At 39.8% G+C, this 21,923-nt stretch overlaps 1 non-coding gene across 1 annotated transcript; it reads left to right on the forward strand.

Moving 5' to 3' along the window:
• Positions 1–402: 402 nt before the first annotated feature.
• On the forward strand, positions 403–589 carry LOC119263322. The gene has a single exon (XR_005130242.1). It is a non-coding gene; the product is annotated as a U2 spliceosomal RNA (small nuclear RNA).
• The last annotated feature ends 21,334 nt before the right edge of the window (positions 590–21,923 follow it).

Raw genomic sequence — 21,923 nt, forward strand, 5'->3', positions numbered from 1 at the left:
GTCCCACTGGTCCAACTTTCCCCATTTTCTGTACACACTTTTATGCTATTTATTAAATAAGATTTACTGAAAAGGATGAGATTCCAAAAATACAACGAAAAACGAGAGAGAAAAGAATCTTGGCCTATAAGATGTACCTCTCAGCATTTGTTTCAAGCTTTTCGTCACATCACAACAAATCTGTTTCTCAAGAGTAGATGTTTTAACTTTATTAATCCTAGCTGTGACCAATTCCAACATGTCATGCAGTTGAAATAGCCAATGTCGTACACTTAGATTATGTGGGTGAAGCCACCTCTGTGCCACATCTTTCTTTGTTTCCCTGTTAAATTTAAATTGGAGTTGTCGTTTAACAATAATACAGCGGGATGCACAGGAATTTCTTGTCCAACCAGGGCAGATATCGCTTCTCTGCCTTTTGGCTAAGATCAAGTGTACTATCTGTTCTCATCAGTTTAATATCTGATACGTCCTCTATATGAGCACTACATATTAAATTGATTTGACAGGGAGACGGAAGAGGGGCTTGCTCCATCCGCTCCATGCATCCACCTAGTATTGCAGTATCTCCGGGAACGGTGCACCTTCTCAAGGGGGCAGTTGTGGGCTGGAGGTTAGGGAACCAGCCCTGTGACTAGAAGGTTGCCAGTTCAATCCACTTGACTGACAGTCCATGACTGAAGTGCCCTTGAGCAAGGCACCTAACCCCCAATTGCTCCCCGGGCTGCCTACTGCTCCAGGCAAGTGTGCTCACTGCCCCTAGTGTGTATGTCCACTAGTGTGCATGTACATGGGTGTTTCACTGCATGGATGGGTTAAACGCAGAGGTCTAATTACACAGTGACAAATGGTTGTTATTTCTATTCTATTCAGATATTATGGTAGTAACCTTTACCCAGAAGTCATTAACATCCCCACATTACCACACCATGTGCAAAAAAGTTCCCATTGGTTGTTGTGGATAATGGTTGCAGTAGAGATTTAATGCAGTTTTTGTAAGAAAGAGTTCTCTTGGTGTACAAATGAAACTTATGACAATAGGAACTGTGTTACTTTGTAATTTAGACTAATATTTCATACCATGCAAATAAAAAATACAGTGCTAGTTGCAGGAGTCAACAAAGATTTTTCATTAGCTTTTAATAAATCCAACTATCATTAAACACAGCTGAGACAAGTGGCATTGACAAATGTTAGTGACATCAAACCAAAACATTTATGTCATTTTTTTTTTATTTGTGAATTTCAGATTACACATCCTTGCACTAATATAGTTTACACCCTGCATATTAGTTTATATTAGTTCATTAGTATATTAAATCAGGAAAACACAATATTGCCTTACACTGTGTTCCATATTCAAGTGGCAAATGTTAAAACCTGGTATTTGAATGTGAATGTTGTGCTTCTTTGTTACTGTGGCCCTTGTAACAATCTTATCTTAGAGATATCTTAGTTGGATAATATGACTGGCTATCCTATATCATCTTACTAGGATTTGTTTCAGGAGCATCCCTTACAAATCAGATCATGCACTACTTTATGTTTGTCTTGCTTAAGCTTATGTGCTCATAGACATTTTAAAATGAGCTCACTGGCTGAAACAAAAAACAATAAGCATTTTAATTGTAAAATAATATTGATTAGATAGAGAAGGAAGGGGGGTCCACTTTCCACTGGTTGAATGGGCTGTATACTGGACTTGGGGTATATTCAACACAAGGCATCATAATTTATTTCATACACATTAAAAAAATCTATATAAAATAACCAAAAGTGCATTTCAACTGTAAAAACAATTCCTTAGACGTTCAAAATCTAAGCTGGAACATTATTCCATCTGGATATTAACTCCCAGATTGACATTCATGCTTTGCGGCTCATATGATGTCAGAAACCACACAAGCAAGTCTATATGAGATTACTTAACAGCTCTTCGCAGAATGAAATAAGTGTGTGATGCTTTAAGCACTCAGTTTGACAGATGTTATTTGGTCAGGTATGGCCTATAGTTCCATTACTTATTAGCTACATTAGCTTCATACACAACAAAAGCAAACTTTAGCTATCAAACATGTCTTGGCTAATTGACAAGGGAAAACTGTAAATTTGATTCCTTCCCCAAGCTATTTCTTTAAAGTGAGATAAATATAACACATGAACAAGAGTAGTAATTCCCTGAAAGAAATTAATTCTTCAAAAACTGTAGTTTTGAAAATGTAACTATACAGGTATTTGACTCCTATAACACCCTTTATGTAGACCCTCTGGAAAACTAGTTAAATTGACAGTTACTTGTAACTCAGCCACTCGTCACATCTCTAAAGTGTATGCACTACTTATATCACAGACATCTTCAGACATCATTAGTTCTGTGACAGGACTTTATGGAAGACGGATGAGTGAGCTTGGTTAAATATTCAGTCCTCTTGCTCAGGAAGTCTGTCTCATCTCGTGCATTCGAAGAGGGTGCGACCCATGAAATGGAGAGAATGGATAGGCTGGCCTCAATTAGTGCCTGTCTGCAGGCATCAGACCTGATGACCATACACAGAGGTCAGAGGATCTACAAGCAAAAACCAACATATCTACAGCTGGCAGGGATACAGAGAGACAGTACAGTCTCACATATATAACCACAATCCTATGCTAAAAGACACATGGACAAATGGATCAAGCTCATGACTGATTTGCTCAAATAATAACCTGAACAGTTTCTATTATTCAAATGAGGCTTGTTCTAACTTCATTAATTCGTTCAGCCCCGGCACTTGTCACACAGCAAACAACCGCTCTTTATTCCTGCAAATCTGAAGGGATCTCATTATCAAGACTGTAACAATAGCCTTCATCACTGCCACTTGCCTAGCAACTGTCAAACAGCCAAATGATGATTTTAGAGTATTTGCATTTAATTAGAGTATATCATTGTCAGTAGAGGAAAATTAACTAAACATCTTTACTTGAGTTTAAGTAGATACACTGTTGAAACTTGCCTTCCAAACTTCTGCTGACACAAAAGTATCAGTTATCTGAATGGATAAAATGGACAAAGATGATCACAACTGCTGCACAGCCTATAAAATAAAGCTTACTTTAGGCAGTAGAAACTCCAGCAAGGGCAGTCCCAATACCCAGAGTTCTCACAACAGTTAAAGTTTATAAAGATGTTTATTTTTAACATGGGTGTATTTCAATTCACTTCATTTCTTTTTTTGATTTTTCTGTCCACAGTGGAAAGAAATAGTGGCATCCATTCTATGCATTTAATTTTGTCACTTAGAAATGGCTACTTGGCACTCATATAGAGATTACAATGTAGTAGATGGATATTTTTAAGAGAATTTTGCAATTGTGGGTTCCAAAGGGTTCTCCTTTGCACATTAACAATGATGCATCAATGTAGATGAGTGAAAATGACATTCAAAGTTTCATTTAAGCTGTTACTTTTCAGGATATGCAGTATTTCATAGCACAGTATGATTTAATAGAATTCAGTGTTATATCATTTTAATGTTTTCCTTCACCAATGTTCTCTGCTACAGTAGTCAGCAATCATTATACATCATACCTCGAATGACCACTGGGCATCCCTACAATGCCTAACACGTTTCAAAGAAGTTGGGACAGGGTCAACAAAAGACTGGGAAAGTTGAGGAATGCTAAAAAAAAACACCTGTTTGGAACATTCCACAGGTGAACAGGTTAATTTGAAACAGGTGAGTGTCATGATTGGGTATAAAGGGAGCGTCCCTGAAAGGCTCAGTCGTTCACAAGCAAGGATGGGGCGAGGTTCACCACTTTGTGAACAACTACGTGAGCAAATATTCCAACAGTTCAATAACAACGTTTCTCAACGTGCAATTGCAAGGACTTTAGGGTTTTTATCATCTACAGTCCATAATATCATCAAAAGATTCAGAGAATCTGGAGAAATCTCTGCAAGTAAGCGGCAAGGCAGAAAACCAACACTGAATACCCAAGACCTTCGATCCCTCAGGTGGCACTGCATTAAAAACCAACATCATTCTGTAACGGATATTACCACATGGGCTCAGGAACACTTCAGAAAACCATTGTCAGTGAACACAGTGCAAGTTAAAACTCTGCCATGCAAAGCGAAAGCCATATATCTATATATATATATATATATATATATATATATATATATATATATACGTATATATATAGAGAGAGAGAGAGAGAGAGAGAGACAGAGAGAGCAAGAAAGAAAAGTTTTGAGTGAAAACTCAGAGGAAAAAAATAATGTTGAGGCCTAATGTAAAATGACTTTCCAGAAAATTATGCTGACAATATACTAAACACAAGTATAACTAAAGAAAGGAAGGAAGGAAAAATAAGTAAATTGGACTGTGAGTGAAGCAGGAGTCTAATACTCGGCTTAACCACCCGTAGGCTGCCTGGAAAATGCTGAGCACAACACAAGTGGCCCGATAGTGGTTCACTATCCTTTTGCTTTCAGGGGTTTAGCTGTGTTGAAAAACTACATTTACCTTATATACTTTCATTTCCAAAATATATATTTCACATATGACCATGAGTTACATTTTGTTACATTAATAAATATGACAAACATCGCTCATAATGTTGGACATGCCAGTGCAATCTTCCCCCACCATCTCACGATGTTCTAGGCAGATTACAACTCTCAGAGTAAGCTTAGCTCTGTGCTCAGAAGACCCGTCACTCAAAATTATTTGACCAATAGAGAATTTAGGTGAATGCCCTCTCCTAAAACCTACTCCCCTATGAAAAAATGCTATTTTTGAGAGGTTTCAAGAGGAAAATAGCAATTCTAGAAGCAAAACATATAGCAGGAGAATCAGGAAACTGGAAAAAAAAATGGAAGGAAAAACTGGCAAATTGAGTAATACATTTATGTCAAAATGAGTGAAAATGAGTAGTGATCTTTTTGAAGAGTTCAATTTAACTGCCAATGTTTGCAACATATGTTGGACATTGTTACTTTTTTGCTTGTGGACTTTTTATTTTACTTCAAACTTTTCCAGCTAACAAAGCAAAACCATAATAGTTCAAAGGTTCCTCCCACCCTCATCAAAAGGAGGCTGGAAGATCTTTTTCTAGAGATCACTGCGGCACCTTTGTAGGAGGTGAGTAGGCATGTTTACAACAAATGTAGTGGTTATTCAATTTGTCATTATGGCTGGAGTGTCCCTGCAACACTATGGTACTCATTCTGCTAGTCTCAGTAAATTTCACCTATTGAATAAACTTATTTGAGATATTGTACAGCTATCTGCCATTTTTGAGCAAAATATTAGGCGGTGTAATATAATGTTCATATCTCCTGAATGAAATTTTATCATTTTTTATCATTAAAACAGAAATATTTCTAAAAAACATGATGATGTATAAACAACAGTGCTGTAGGCACTGTGAAGTGTTGACTGAACTCAGTGACCCAGACTGAATTTTGCTCTCCAGCTTTAACATGACACGCAGTAGGCACCAGTGAACTGTTCTACCTTCCTGTTCTAAGAAACATAAGATCTGCAGCGTCCACTTTCATCATTTAGACATTAAAGGCAGTATGTTTTTTGTCAGTTTTCTCTGCTAATCTATGTGTGTGTGTGTGTGTGTGTGTGTGTGTGTGTGTGTGTGTGTGTGTGTGTGTGTGTGTGTGAATGCACACTGATGATTTGTAATGAGTTTCAAGCTAAATCCATCTGATAACAGGGGGAGAACAAATTCAGTAGAGGCCCAGGTCACATATCTGAGCTGCTTCAGTAGATGCAATATGCACTGACAATCATCTTCAACCATTACAATCTAATCAAGGAAGTGGAAGACTGCTTTGGCCACCCAACCTGAGCTACATTCAAATCAGCGCTTTCCTCTCTCTCCATCATCATAACCCAAGGCATGTACTCATACAGCTGGGGAGAGAGAGAGAGAGAGAGAGAGAGAGAGAGAGAGAGAGAGAGAGAGAGAGAGAGAGAGAGAGACAGAGAGAGAACGAAGGCGAATAAAAGACACTGGGGGAAAGAAAGAGATGTTTCAATGAGGAAGAGATGAGGAAGAAAGAGCTTTTGTCAGAGCTAGATTAAAATTCATACAGCCTAATCAGCCGCTAAATTTAACCTTGTCAGACAGACCCCTGCACCACCACCGCCTCTCTCTCTCTCTCTCTCTCTCTCTCTCACTCTCACACACACACTCTTCTGCTCAGTCAACTTGGCTACGTCTCAAGGATCGCACCCTGTCAGAGCCAGAGGGTGCATTCAAAACAAGTTATATCAATGAATCATGGAATTTTACACTGACACACAAACAGGCTTTTTCTTAGACATTGCAATATTAGTTATCTATCTATTATTGTCTACCTGCTGTTTTGTGCATGTCTGCTTTTTTTGGACTCATTAAATGACTCTGATCTCTTTACATTGATTCAAATATTCAGTATTCAAGTTCACTCTCATAAATCTTTCTTCTTGCTACCAGTAATTGAGTTCATTTCCATAAAGTTCTTTTCCTACTAACTGTAATTTCCTATAGAGGACCAATCTAAAAAAAAAAAAAAAAAAAAAAGCAGGTCGATTCCAGACTCTTCCTCCTAATAATAATTCATTGTGCCCATCTCTCTGATCATTCATAATGTATTCTATTAGGATGGTAATGGCATCGCTCACATGTGATCAACCCTGCACGGACCCCTGGACGAGATCTTTGTCTTCCATTGCTTTTTGAAGACTCTTTCTGCTGCACGACGTTCCAACTTATGACCCAGCGGTCATTGGGCGGAAGGCAGGATACACCCTGGACAGGTTGCCAGTCCGTCGCAGGGCACAATGCAATAATATGCACAACCAAAATAAAAGCGTCATTAGGGATTTGCACAACAAAAATCTGAATAATCAGCAACACATAGGCTCTGAGACAAAAAAAACAAACAAAAAAAAAACAAAAACAAACTTGTCGCATAACACAGTCATGCCATTTCAGCGGGAAGAGAATGGAGATGGTCCTTCAGATTGGTGCACAATAATGAGCACATTTACATTTGGCCACAGTCGGCTTGCAGATGAGCTGAGGGGTGGCTGATTAGGACCTTCCCTCTGGTTACCAAGGCGATTATCATCATTATAGAGCAGGCGAGGCAGGAGAGGGATTTCCAAACACAGCCCCCTGAGTCGGCCTGGAAGAGCACGGGCGGCCTGGACTGTGACAGCATCCGCGGGGCAATAGCTGTTAACAAGGTGCAGAGCTTGGTGCATGGCAGCCCGAGAGGATCCATGAGATTCTTTTAACCAGGATTCCCTAAGACTGCCAACAGGGGGAGCCATGCTTGGAAAATGTAAATATTTTAGAAAACTTTTTTTTAAGTAGCATCACGAAATATACCACATAACATAAGTCTATCTTTTGTAGCCTTTTATAGCACAGTTTTAAAGTGTTTACCATCCCAGGTCCTACTTTCCTGTCTAGTTCCTGTCTAGCTTCATCTAATTAACTTCCTCAGAAGGCGTTAACAGGCTGGATCAAACGCAACAGTTGTAGGAGTAGCATGGAGTAGACTGGAACAAAACATATCTACATATTTTGTTGATTTTTGAAGTGAAAGGAAGTAAACACAACCTCTGCAGCAAACTATTTTAAAAACAATGTTTTCCTGCTAATGTTAATACAATTACTATATATTTGGTTATTAAATTGGAAAAAAATGAAATAGTATTTGGGGCATGTGCTAAAATTTTGACACCCTTCCAGTTAAGTTTCAGAACTTTACAAATTAATAAATTAACTCATTAGGCCTTAATTGACTGATAAGTCAGGTCAGGAATGGTCATTATAAATTGTCAGCTTATAACAATTCTAGAGCATAATAAATAATCTGACTTCTTCTTGTGCTAATACTTAACAACTATGGGAAGCTTTAAGTAGCTGGCTGAGGATCTGAAAATATAAAGCAGGGCAAAGCTATTAAAAGATATCAAAGCTCCTCCAGCTGACACTTTACACTGTCCAAAATGTCACTAAAATGGCAAATACAGGGAACTGTGCAATTTAAGGCAAGATCTGGAAGATCAAGAAAACTCTTACATGCAACTGATTGTATGCTGGCCAGAAATGCAAACCAAAAGCCCCATATGACAGCAAAGGACCTGCAGGAAAGTTCAGTTGAAAGTTCTGTTTGTGTAGCATTGCTTGCACAAACATTATTTACATTTACATTTACAGCATTTAGCAGACGCTCTTATCCAGAGCGACTTACAAGAAGTGCTTGCATGGAAGATTCATTAGAAACAAACTTTACCTGCAACCTCATCACAACAGTCAATGTCTAAAATGTGCAAAACTATGCTGTGGAGTAATGAAACAAAAATGTAACTCTTTTGCCACGATCGTCAAATGCATGTTTGGATAAAAAAGGAGCATGGCTTGATGAAAAGAATACCTTGCCAACGATTAAGTGTAGGAGTGGATCTATTAGGCTTTGGGGTGCTGTGGCAGCCAGTTGCACAGAAAACATTGCACAGGTAGATGAAAGAATGGATTCCACTAGCTGAAAGAAGGCTGGCTTCTACAACAGAACAATGATTCAAAATATACTTCAACATCTTCCATGAAATACTTTAAGAAACACAATCTGAAGCTTTTGGAGGGGTCCTTACTAACATAAACATAATTGAAAAACTGTGAGTAGATAAATATTACATATGCTGCACATGAAAGGTGGCCCAGGAATATTGAACTAGAAGGAATGTACAGAAACAAGAATAGAAACAGAAAAACGGACTCCAAACTTTAGCATATGCCACAATTACTATTTTTATATTTTGTAGATGAATCAATTCTTAAGTATTTATGCATGAATATTTACAGAAATTTTATATTTTTAAAAATTAGTTTGCCACAGAGATTGTATGTACTTATTTTCACTTCAAAAACCAACATATATAACTTGGCCAGAAATGATTTAACTTTGTTAAGGTTTGGTTTCATGTCATCACTGAACTTCTAATAATGAAAAGTCTAGACACTGTGCAGTGGATGATCTCTCTTCACCAGCACTCAGCTGACTCCACTGCAGAGAGGGAGGGCCATTGTGCGCAGAAGCTGTCATTAATCCATGTGCAACCAAGGCATCGTGACCTAACTGCTTGTGTAAGGAGCTCTTTCATTGGTGAAGCGAACACAGTTTCAGGGTCAATGAGTAACAGACAACTGGGCAGGTCACCCATTCATATGTACTCTGAACGTATCAACAGCCCTGAGATAATAGTCCCTATTGTTCTCATTGATGGTGTACAATTGCTTGAGGTATGCATAGGCATTCAAAAATTATAGAATAATACAATACCATGAGTGAATCCCATAGTAAGAGTTTATTATAATAATAAAACTTCAGCCCCTCTAATGAGCCGACTCAACAACTCTTGGCTTTCAACTCCTGGCAGCAGTTATTTGAATCATGACCATAATTGGCTGAGCCATTATCTTGTCATTTCAGCTTTTGGTGGGTCTAATGCTGAATAAGTAGATGATGTTATAAAAAGAGGTTGGAAAATGGCAAATATGTGAAAGCTGGAGAACAGAGTGTTGTACCAGACTAGCCTAGCATACTAGATTGCTAGCATGACCTGGGACCATAAATTTACATTTACTTGATTGAAATGCCCATCATTTCCACATGAGTAAAATATATTCAACATGACTTAATACAGCATCAACACAATTACTACCAAAAGTATGTGAACTGGAAAACAGAATGATGTAATATTGTAATAAGGTGGAAATGATATACGCATTTGAATCAAGAAAATTTAATGCATTACTTTTTCAATCATATGATAATTTACATGAAAATGCGAATCAAATATTCCTTAATAAGTGGGCTTTCTGCAGTAGGACCAAACAAACTTACGCAAAACTGCTGCCATTACAAGCTTTACTATTGACACGGTTTATTATTTCTATTGTCACATTATTTATCTGCTGGAAAAATGTTTTTTATTTATTTCACAGGTTATATTTCAGTCAGACATACTCATAGAAATAGAGGTTATGTCCTTAACCAGCATCACCAAATGATATAATGACGCTTGACTGACGCTAGCCAAACCTCTTGGATTGCATCACATGCTCATTGCATCATGGCTGGCGTTCTTTCAATGTAATACAGAAAAGAGGATAAACAGCAGATGTTCTCAGATATCTTCTCTGGGTCGAAACTCTAAAACATAAGCTTTTCAACCAGCATTGCCTGACCTCACTCCAGCAAGGCTTAATACATTAGAATGCATTTTAAAAATGCACTTTTATTGTTCTTAATATGAATGCAGAGATTATTGGGCTATTAAGGTTTAATAGTAGCACAAGCAACTGTTCCACTCAGCAAGGGGTTTAGCAGTGTCTCTGCTGCTAGGAGGTTCTTCATCAAATACAAATATCCAAAAGTATTCAGAAATGCTTCTAATCAGTGAATTTAACCGCTTTAAGAGGCAAACATTGCTGTCACATATTGATAGAAAAGCACTGCTAATAGAATGAGGTGCTCTGCAACAGCTGCACGTGAGCCTAAGCTCACCATGCCCAATGCCAAGGGTCGGCTAACAGGGTATAAAGCCCCCAGCGTTGTGCCATGGAGTAGTGGAATCATGTTCTCTGGAGTGATATAGAGCCATTGACTACCTCTGGGATGAGGCATTTGTGATGCAGAACTAATCATCCAACATAAGTACCTGACCTCAGAACAATGTTCCAACATCTAGTAGAAAGCTTTCAAAGAAGAGTACAGACTCCAGCACAGGGAGCCAAACTCCATGTTAACGCCACTGTTTTAGAAGAAATGCTGGATGAGCAAGTGTCTACAGAGTTATAGTGTGCTAGTGTACTTTTTTAGCGTTACTGTTTTGGAGTGGCGCAGAGTCACAGCATAAAGGGCAGTGGTGTATGGATGGTCCCGTTTCAAGGCCACTGTCAGTCCTTCATTCATGCAGCCACTCCAGGGGCAGAAGTGGCTCTCTGGTCAATACAGAGAGCTGTCATGACTGTGAATGCCAAAAAGGCTCCCTCCTCTCATTCAATAGTGATGCAATTTCATAGCTTCACTTGAGGAATCTCTCTCTCTGTCTGTATGAGCAGGGACAATCACGTAGTGTGTCATTGCACTCAGACTGAATGAGGCAAAGTTAGAAATGCCCTTTCTCATTCCAAAGTGATCTTGATTGAAGGAAAATTCTCATGTAATATTGTAAATACTTAGTGTCAGTTACAATTGTGCTGAGCTACGTAGAGTTTAAAAAGCTAAGTATCTGCTTTGCCCACCAAATGCAGATTGCAATTAGATGATATACATCTCTTGGATTTTCATAGAGAAGGACTGCCCTAGGCTTTCTTACAGTGATTTACCTTCAGCTAGATGTTAATATAAATGATGCTGATGAATGAATTTGATTGGCTCAATGTTGTATGAGGCAGCTCAGTTCAGTTCAGAAACAGCTAAAGAGAAAGAAGACTTGTGTCTCCATCTGTTGGTATGAAGTGACAACTGCTTCTCATCTGATGCTCACTGAGAAAATCATCTATCTGATTTCCACCTGTCAGAAACTAATTTTTATTATGCATATTTGCTGTCTAAACATACTCAAGCATGTTTCAATCCAAAGTTTCTAACTCAAATCTTAGTACTGCCTCTCAATTTAGATCAACAATCCAGTTCAGGTTTAACTAACTTTGAAAAATGTGAGTCTAAATATAAGCTGAAACTGTTTTAAATTTCTGTTGGATCCGTTTCTTCTCAGTTCCTGCCAAGGTTGGGGGGATTTTCTGATGATCAGGCACTAGTTGTGGCACCCTGGATCTGTGAAACCACCGAAAGAAAAAATAAAAAATGTTTGCACTGTGCAAGATTTGAATATGGTAGTTAGGTTGGATGTTATGTCATCTTATATTGTGATTAGATTGACATTATTTTTTATATAGATTAAATCAGGTTCTATATAGCAAACTACAGCTTTCTTTCACTTTTATAAATCAGTCATTCCTTTTTGTGAAGAATTGCCTTATGTATAGTTGAGGATACACGCAAAATGTTTCGACCCTTAGCCTTTCAGTCCTCTAATGTACATCCTCCAGAGTAAAACATGAGCTAGTCCTTCTTATTATATTGCAGGGTCTAAATGTACTGGCCCCCAGGCCACATCCGGCCCATCACATATTTATAATGTGTTCTTATAACTGACCCACAGACCTTTTTTGTTTAATATTTTTTTTCTGCAGTTCTGCGATTATTATTTTTTTTCCACTCTTTCTTCACCCACCAGACACAGTGGTTGGTTACCCACCATAAGCTAACAGGGATAGGGTAGGTGTTTTAAGCTGGGGGAGCTGAACTTTAAAGCAGCATAGACATGACGTGAACTGTGACGTCATGCAAAATGATTGGCCTTCTTTCATTTGAATTTTTTTGATAATTTACATGAAAAAGCATGGCAGAGCGACGGCAATAAACTCACATAACTGACACATTAAACCGCTGATACACACCCTGATTTTGCGGCTTTCTCTTTTTCTGAAACTTTATGCAAATGAGTTGAGTGACGTCCAATCAGATTGTTGACGTACGGAAAGCGACTGTGCCCCACACTCCGAACACACTCAGAGCAGGAGATATAACGGCTAATAATATTTGGCGTGATCTACAGCTCTGCACACACTTTCAGCCTTTGTATCTCGACGTGCACATGTTTTTGTGACCTGATGCAGCGTGAATGCTGCACATTGAGCACATAACTAACTTAACTAAGCTGGTATTCAAATGATTGTTGATTCACATTTATTATTATTGTTGCTTTTTCCTGTTTTGTATGACCTTGGGTTTTTGAAAGGCGCATGAAATAAAATGTATTATTATTATTATTATTATTATTATTATTATTTAGACTGATATTTAAATAAATGTGCCATGTGTCTGATTTAATTATGAGACAGTGGTAGATACAGCAGAATTAAGAAAATAACTAAATTATCAAACTAGTCCACTCCTCCCCCCCTGTGAGGAGAATATCAATGAAATAAATACATATTTTGTAAGGTTTGAGGCACTATATACCACTCCTGTGGTGAAATCTCTCCTTGATGAGCAGATACTCTGCCTGGATATGACACATGTCCTACGAACCCTGGGGAGAGTGAACACTCGGAAAGCGGCAGGCCCCAACAACATACCAGGACGGGTGCTTAAGGAATGTGCCAATCTGCTGGCTGGGGTTCTCACGGACATCTTCAACACCTCGCTGAAATAGGCTGCCTTACCATCATGCCTAAAGACTGCCAAAATCATACCGGTCAAATAACCCACAATCTCCTCCCTCATTGATTACCGCCCTGTAGCACTCACCCCATCATAATGAAGTGTTTCGTGAGGCTGGTAAAGGACCTCCAAACTCCCTCTCACATTCAACCTGTACCAGTTTGCTTACCGCCCAAATCGCTCTACAGAGGATGCCATCTCCTCTGCACTTCACCTGAGCTTAGAACACCTGGAAGGAAAGAATACACATGTGCGCATGCTGTTTCTGGACTTCAGCTCAGCATTTAACATGATCATCCCACAACATCTGATAAGCAAACTGGTCCCCCTTGGCTTCAGCACCCACCTGTGTAACTGGCTGCTGGACTTTCTAACAAATAGACCTCAGTCTGTGTGGGTGGGCAACAACATCTTCAGTGTCATCTCTCTGAGCACCGGCTCCCCTCGGGGCTGTTTCCTGAGCCCCCTGCTGTTCACCCTGATGACCCAAGAGTGCTACATCTGGTCCACTACCAACTACATCATGAAGTTCGCAGATGACACAACAGTAGTGGGCCTAATCCAGGATGACAATGATCTGCATTACAGAGCGGAGGTGAAACATCTGGTTGACTGGTGCGAAACCAACAACCTGGTCCTGAATGTCGAGAAAACCAAAGAGATCATCGTCGACTTCAGGAGGAGCCAACCCAACCACACACCACTCCTCATCAAGGACACAGCAGTAGAGATAATCAGCAAAACAAAGTTCCTGGGGGTACACTTCGACCTGGTCCACTCAGACTGAAGCTCTGTTTAAAAGAGCTCAGAAGCGCATGCACTTCCTGAGACGGATGAAAACAGCACACCTTCACTCTCCGTTTCTCACCACCTTCTACAGAGGCACTGAAGAGAGCATACTGACCAGTTGCAACTCTGTCTGGGCAGGAGCCTGCAGCACTTCTGACTGGAAGTCCCTGCAGAGGGTGGTTAGGACAGCAGAGAGAATTATTGGGACTGCACTTCCTCCAATACATGACATTGCAAAAAGTCGCTGTCTGACTAGAGCTCAGAACATAAACAGAGACCCCTCCCACCCCCACCACAGACTATTCTCACTGCTGGCCTCTGGAAGAAGGTTCTGAAGTCTTTGATGCAGAACTCTAAATAAAACGCTGTTCCAGTTCTTTTTTTGATTACTCCATACCTGGGAGTCCAAGTGCAATACACAATCTTGTATATGTACTTATTTAAAATCTATTTATCTGTTGATATACATATGATTACATATGCACTACACTTTGCACTACTTTGTACAGAATACACTACACATTGTACTACTTATTACAAGCGTACTAATTAAGTACTTAATTTTTTTTTTTCTTTTCTCCCCGATCTACTCTGAGCCAGTGCAATGTAATTTCATTCTAATGCGCACTGTACAGTGTAAATTTGAATGACAATAAAGTCTATTTAAGTCTAAGTCTAAGTCTAAGAATGTGATGAATTGCTCTGAACTGCTCTCTGCTCCCAGCAGGACTAGCAAATACTTCTGCAGTACTACCAGCGCTGTCATAATAAGAGTCCCATGCACTTCGACTGTTAAATGCAAAATAACTAAATTCAAGTGAATGCTAAATTGTTCATTAAACGCTCTGTTTATTTTCACAACAACAATAACAAATATAGCCGCAAGTGGCGATGAGCGGGTCCAAGCACGCACAAGCAGTACCAGCTTTTCTGCAGGTTTAGTTTATTTGGCCTAAAAAGGCCTCAAGTTGTTTGGGTCTTATTCATAGGCAGAGTGAATAGATGTTAATACTTGTTACTATATTCTCTAAATTGTCTTTATTTTGAAAGATGTAGTGACACTCTGACCCCATGTGTTCTGGTGCTTGTTACTGCATATGTCACAAAAAAAAAGTATATATATATATATATATATATATATATATATATATATATATATATATACCAATACCAGCAATACCAACAATACCAGCTTTTCTGCAGGTTTAGTTCATTCGGCCTAAAAAGGCCTCAAACTTTTGACCTTTGAATAATAAGCCTTTGTATAGTGAAATCTTTGAACAAATAAGGCAAAATACCAGACAAGCAGTACAATTTTTGACATGACATTCAATTAGAAAGTTGTTCAGGTGAGTGAACTGAGTTGTATGGCACCAATTGCTTGTCGATCAACCTTGTAATAACATTGTTATAGCAATTTAATTGATTTCAACATGTTTTTGAGTGCTGAAGTGCCCCCTAAAGGTCAATCTAGACAAAAAGTGGCATACACCCTTAAAATCTCAGTATGTAATGATGCTTAAAGTTTGGAGGTGATCTGGCCAATGGTCTTTGAGTTATAGCAAATCAAGTTAGCAATGCCATGACCGCAGTAATTATTGGCTGATCCACATGACCCTGAGTAGAAAAGTCAACATTTTTTTGATAATTATTTACCTAGAGATGCCCAAACGTTATGCGACACCAATTTCAAAAAGTTTGGCTGAAAATCCAGAGACTAGTTCGAAAAGTATGGTGTTCTAACAGTTAACAATAACTAAAAAACACGCATATAAAGTTTTTTAATAAACATATATTTGTAAAATTGTTTGACATGACATACTACAATGGATTCATATGGAATTTGCATCAGAATTGTAATAATATAATGACATGTAATAATAGGTTTAATTTTATGTTGGTCAAATCTTTTGAAACTAGACTGTTTGTTAAGAAGTGGATACATGTAGACACCAGTCAAGTTTTATGTTGATTGATCAATGATAAGCCTGTCAAACGCCTGCTGAATGCTGATTGGCTGATGGTGGCCATAAATTTCAATGTATCAAATTGGCCTTCAAGATTCACTTATAGTATGTGTAGTAGATGATGCCTGCCAAGTTTTTAGTTTGATCGGATGCACAGATGCTGAGAAAAAGTTAATTGGCAATTGCCTCACCCCCTAATGACATATGCCCACCAAAATTGAAAGGCATCCACAGAATCTTGTCTTGAATAAGCATATAAAGTTTCAATGTTTTTGGCTAAAGCATCCTCGAGTTATAGAGTCTTAAGTGAATTTTGAGTTTTGTTAGAAGGGCTAATTAGCATATGGCAGCCATAATGTTTGCAAATGGCAAGATTTTTTTAGATAATTACTGATAAACAGACTCTTCTGAGCTTTCTGATACCAGAAAATTGAGTATTGAGTGAAAATTGTAGGACTAGTTCACAAAAGTAGGTTTTGCATATTATGCAAATTAGCAAAAAATCTAAGTGAGCGGAGCTAAACGGTTCCAGTGGCAAAGTTGTTTGGCTTGACCCAAGGAATGACGCACAAAAAGAATGCTGTCTGTGCGCGTCTCGGTTTAGGAGTTATGAAGCAAAACGTGTTCTGGTGCTCTATAGCGCCCCCCTTTGGCCACGCTGGGTCATTTTTGCTGCCTGGCGAGACGCACACAAACTACACCTACCCACCAAGTTTGGTGTCTGGATGCCTTACGGTCTCTTCTCCACAACACGTTTTTCAGGAGAAAAAGAAGAAGAAGAAAAAGAAGAATCCGAGCGAAAACAATAGGCTCCTATGTGTGTCCACTGCGTGCCTAAAGTCGTGAACTAGACTGATGCCCCACGCTTCTTCCCTCCGTGAGTTTAATGTCCGGTGTAGACCTGGTGGCTCATGCAGAGCTGCTGCGTATCTATCTCTGGTAACAGTCATCTATTCTTATTCCATAACAATTAATTCGTCACATGATAATAATCTGAGCTCTGGTCAAACTGATCATAAGTAGAACTCGAACTCACAGATCGTCTTTATTAAGCTGGCACGTCTCCTTTTTGTCCAGTAGATGGCGCCAGTTTACAAGTTCGCTTAGCGATCAACTCCTCTCTGCAGGAGAGCCGTTTAAAGGGGAACTCCACTCACTTTTCAAAGTTTGAGTCTCATTAGTTCAGTTGTTAATTAGTTTAGTTGTTAATTGCATTTTAAATAGATAAAGCAGATAAAGAAGCAACAGCATTAGATGGCAGGATGGGCAGTTGCTCAGCTCAACAAAAACACGCACATGCAATTAATTATGTAAAGAGTGATTGATCACAGATTACAGTATTAACAGAGTGTAGAACTGGTGACATGGCCAAAAATGTTATCACGATAAACAAAATTCATATCATTCAATATCGATACATGTCACAATAAATGTCAAATCATGATTTCTTTCAAGTTTGAAGGCTGATTTCTGCTCCTGGGTGGTTAACTGCTGTTTTAAACTATCCTTTATGGTCAGAACTTCACAAACATTTGCCAAACAGTGGAACATTTCACAGATTTGTCATGAGACAGCAGGCCCGTAGCCAGGGGGGATCGAAGGGTTCGTTCGATAAGCTGCTGAGTGCAGGGCTTCTATTTCTTTACAAGTCCCCTGCGTTAACAGTGCCGGACAGACAATGGTGGGTCATTTCATGTGAAATCAGACACTTTGGGGCCCGACCAACACAGATTTTAATCAAACTTTGTGTGCCTTTTTAGTGGCAAGGTTGAACCCCAGAACTGCATTTGCATGAATCTGCCACTAATATAAAGGGAGAAATGGACTAAGAATGTTTTAAGTAAGAGGGTAGGGCACTACACAATGTTGTTTGTGTACTCTGTAGAGCCAGAAAAGAGCTTTCAAACAGCATCAAAACCATCTGTTTGTAATTTAAATTGACATAATCAAGGTTGAATGTGTAGTGCCCTACCCTCTTACTTAAAACATCCATCCATCCTCTAAGCCACTTCTCCGTCAGAGTCACAGGGGGATGCTGGAGCCTATCCCAGCAGTCTTCAGGCGGAAGGCAGGATACACCCTGGACAGGTTGCCAGTCCATCGCAGGGCAGACAGACACAGACAGGCACTCACACCCAGGGGCAGTTTAGCATGTCCAGTTGGCCTGACTGCATGTCTTTGGACTGTGGGAGGAAACCGGAGAACCCGGAGGAAACCCACGCAGACATGGGTAGAACATGCAAACTCCACACAGAGAGGACCCTGGCCGCCCAGATTCATGCAAATGCATTTCTGGGGTTCTACATTGCCACTAAAAAGGCACACAAAGTTTGATGAAAATCTGTGTCGGTTGAGTTCCAAAGTGTCCGATTTCCCGTAAAATGACCCTAAAGGAGAGGAAAAACAGACAGACAGTGAAGGCAAGACCCAATTAAAAAATAAAGAAAAAGAAGGCGAGATACAAAAGATGGAGAGGAAAAATAGACAGACAATGAAGAAAAGCAACAGAGACAGACAGCAACAGAGCTACAGAGGAGGGAGAGCAACAACAGACCTAGGTGAGCAACAGAGAGAGACAATGAAGTCCCAGCACAGTTGTAGGAAGATTTGAATAAGACGGAACACTTCAATTTATATCATTATTAATTCATGTTTAAGTTTTAATGACCATACCGATAGTGTACCTCATGAAGTAATTCTTATCTATTTATGTCAACAGTAGAGAGATAGGCAATAAAGGACAGCAACATCAGAGACAGACAATGGAGGGCAGCAACAGAGACAATGGAACAAAGCAACAGACAACTGAGGTGAGCAACAGAGACAGACAATGAAGTCACATCACAGATGTAGGAAGTTTGAGTAACACTTATTACATTTATATCAAATTTATGTTAACAGTGGGGAGCAACAGACGAACAAATAAGGACAGCAACAACAGACTCACAACAAACTTATAATGAATAAAATATGTCTAAATTAAAAGGTTTGAAGTGTGCTCGTGTATTTAGGGGGCATTGGAGTAGAGAGCCAAATGAAGTCCGCTTTTGGGTAAAAGATCCCCCCCCATCATAATGCTGGCTACGGGCCTGAACAGTGGGTGAAAGTGTCTGGTCAAATTCAAAAGGGCCCTTTGTCTTGCAGTCAGCGAGCTGCACAGATTCTTTTCCTGTCGAGCTGACATGTGCTGCTCCAGTGGATGCCCACCAGCACAGACCAAATTTCTTAAGTTGTTTGTTTAGTAGCAGGATTCTTAGGGGTGACCTGCCTTTTTTTTTGTTGGGACTTTTGCCTCTGTTTTTTGGAAAAGAGTAGGCAGGGTAGTTTCCTTGTAATTTATTTTCTTTTGGTTTGGTTTCAGGGTAAGTTAAACATCTCTTTCTTTTAGGTGATTTGTTTGTTGTTTTGGCCTGGGGTCATCCTGAAGCTTTTAAAATCCTGCTATTTTTGGTCATTTGTTTCAGAAATTGGTGAATCTCGAGAACTGTTCAGAATAATAAAACAATTTGCTCTACTTAGTTTTTTGTATTGTTTGTTTGGTCTGAGGCTGAGTGGGCACTCACTTAAACCTTTTGTGCGTCCTACCCCTAGAGGACGTAACAAAATGGGGGCTTGTCCGTCCGTTTTCGCTTTTCTCTTTTGTGGTTTGGGTCCCTTGCTGGTAAGTGTGTTTTGCTTCTTTCTGGTTGGCAGTTTTTTCTTGTGGTGTGGGGGTGTGTAGTGTTTGTATGGAATGATGGAGTTTAGTATTGAGGCATTTCGGCAGAATCCTTCTTTACAAGCTTTGGCTAGTTGTCGTAGGGCTGATTTATTGCTGATTGCAGATTTTTATGAGATTTCTGTGTCAAATCAGCTACTAAACAGGTAATGATGGATGTGCTGCAGGAGGGGTTAACTGCTGCTGGTATTATACCTACTGATGTTGTTAGTTTAGAGACAGGGTTGGAGACAGCTGCTCTTAATCCGGGTAAGCTTTCTGCTTCTGCTCCTATTTTACATCCTCTTGTTGGCTTAAGTAATGAAGACCTTAGGTTAGCTATTCAATTGAAAGAGCTTGATCTGCAAGTTAAACACCAGGAACATGAAACCCAGCTCCTACGTGTTAGGCAGTATGAGTTAGAAAGTGGGGTTAGGCGTGGCGCTGGGGTTGCGTCTCCTGCTCCCGACGCTGTTATGTCTCCACATGTGCCAGCTCCTGTAGTTTCGCTGGATGCTTCTGCTACCTCACCTGTGTTGCCTTCAGCGGAGAATCCTAGGGATTTTGATATTAGTAGGCAGATTCGTTTAGTACCCATATTCAGGGAAACTGAAGTGGATTCGTATTTTGGTGCTTTTGAGCGCATAGCTAGAGCTTTGAATTGGCCAAGGGAGGTTTGGCCACTGTTGTTGCAGTGCAGACTGATTGGGAAGGCTCAGGAAGTCTGTTCTGCATTGTCTCTTGAGGATAGTCTTAATTATGATGTTTTGAAAAGTGCTGTGTTGAGGGCATATGAGTTGGTGCCTGAGGCCTATCGTCAGAGATTTCGTTCGCATTTAAAAACTGCCAATCAGACATTTATAGAGTTTGCTCGTGAAAAAGCAAACCTTTTTGATAAGTGGATTCAGTCCAGCAAGGTGACAAATTTTGAGCAGCTTCGGGAACTTTTGTTGGAGGATTTTAAAAATTCGCTGCCGTATAAAATTGTGGTTCATTTGAATGAACAAAAAGTTTCATCTGTAGCACAGGCTGCAGTCTGTAGTGATGAATTTGTTTTGACCCACAAGGGAAGCTTTGTTTCATCTCCTGGTGGTAAGTTTAGTCCGGAGAGAAGTGTATACAGACTTAGAACGGCTAATGTGTCTCCTCGGTCCGAAAACCGGGAATGTTTTTGTCAGGAGTCTGGTCATCTTATTGCAGTTTGTCCTGTGTTGAAGAAAAAAGCTCGTCTTTCTAAAGAGCACACTCCAAAAGTGGTTGGTTTTGTTCAGGTTACTTGTGATTCTGTTGCAGACAGACAGGATGTTGATTCTGTGTATGAACCTTTCATTTTAAAGGGTTCAGTATCGTTGACTGGTCAGGAGGGAGACCAAGTCCCAGTAAAATTCTGCGGGACACAGGAGCTGCTCAGTTATTTGTTCGTGAGGGTGTTTTGCCACTGTCTGGTGACACCTTTAGTGGTGCAGACGTGTTGGTTCAAGGTATTGAATTGGGTATAGTGAGAGCTCCGCTACATAATTTGTACATTCAATCCAGGTTGGTAACGGGATACGGTAAAATTGCTGTTCGATCTCAGCTACCTGTAAAAGGGGTAGACTTCATATTGGGGAATGATTTGGCTGGTGGAAAAGTGTTACCTTTTCCTGAGGTCGTTAATGATCCTGTGTCTGAACCACAGATTCAAACAAAGGAGTCCGTGGATCTAGCTTCAGAATTTCCATCAGTTTTTCCTGCTTGTGTTGTAACCCGAGCGCGGTCACATAAGCTTGCGGATGTAATCGATCTTTCTGATAGCTTTCTTACCCATACTGACCCCGCTGGTGATAACCAGCAGAAGTCTGATGTAAAAACTGACTCTTGTGCTCTTTCGGCAGGTCTTCATGGGTCTCGTAAAGAACCTCAGATCCGGTCTACTGTTCGTATTGCTAAGGTGGGGCCTCCGCTGTCTGCAGCTTGTGCTGCCGATTCTGACCTGACACTGTCAGTTGACAGAGCACAGATTGTCACTGAGCAGCAAAGAGATTCTTCTCTGGTTCGCTGCAGGGCTACTGTAGTAAATAAGGAAGGTTTGCCCAAGAAACCAGTTGCCTATTTTTGGGATGGGGAGTTATTGATGCGTAAATGGACGCCAGCGGTGCTGAGTGAAGTCGATTGGGGATCAGTTTACCAGCTA

The sequence above is a fragment of the Pygocentrus nattereri genome, chromosome 4 (assembly GCF_015220715.1).
Source record: "Pygocentrus nattereri isolate fPygNat1 chromosome 4, fPygNat1.pri, whole genome shotgun sequence".
In the NCBI taxonomy this organism is placed as follows: domain Eukaryota; kingdom Metazoa; phylum Chordata; class Actinopteri; order Characiformes; family Serrasalmidae; genus Pygocentrus; species Pygocentrus nattereri.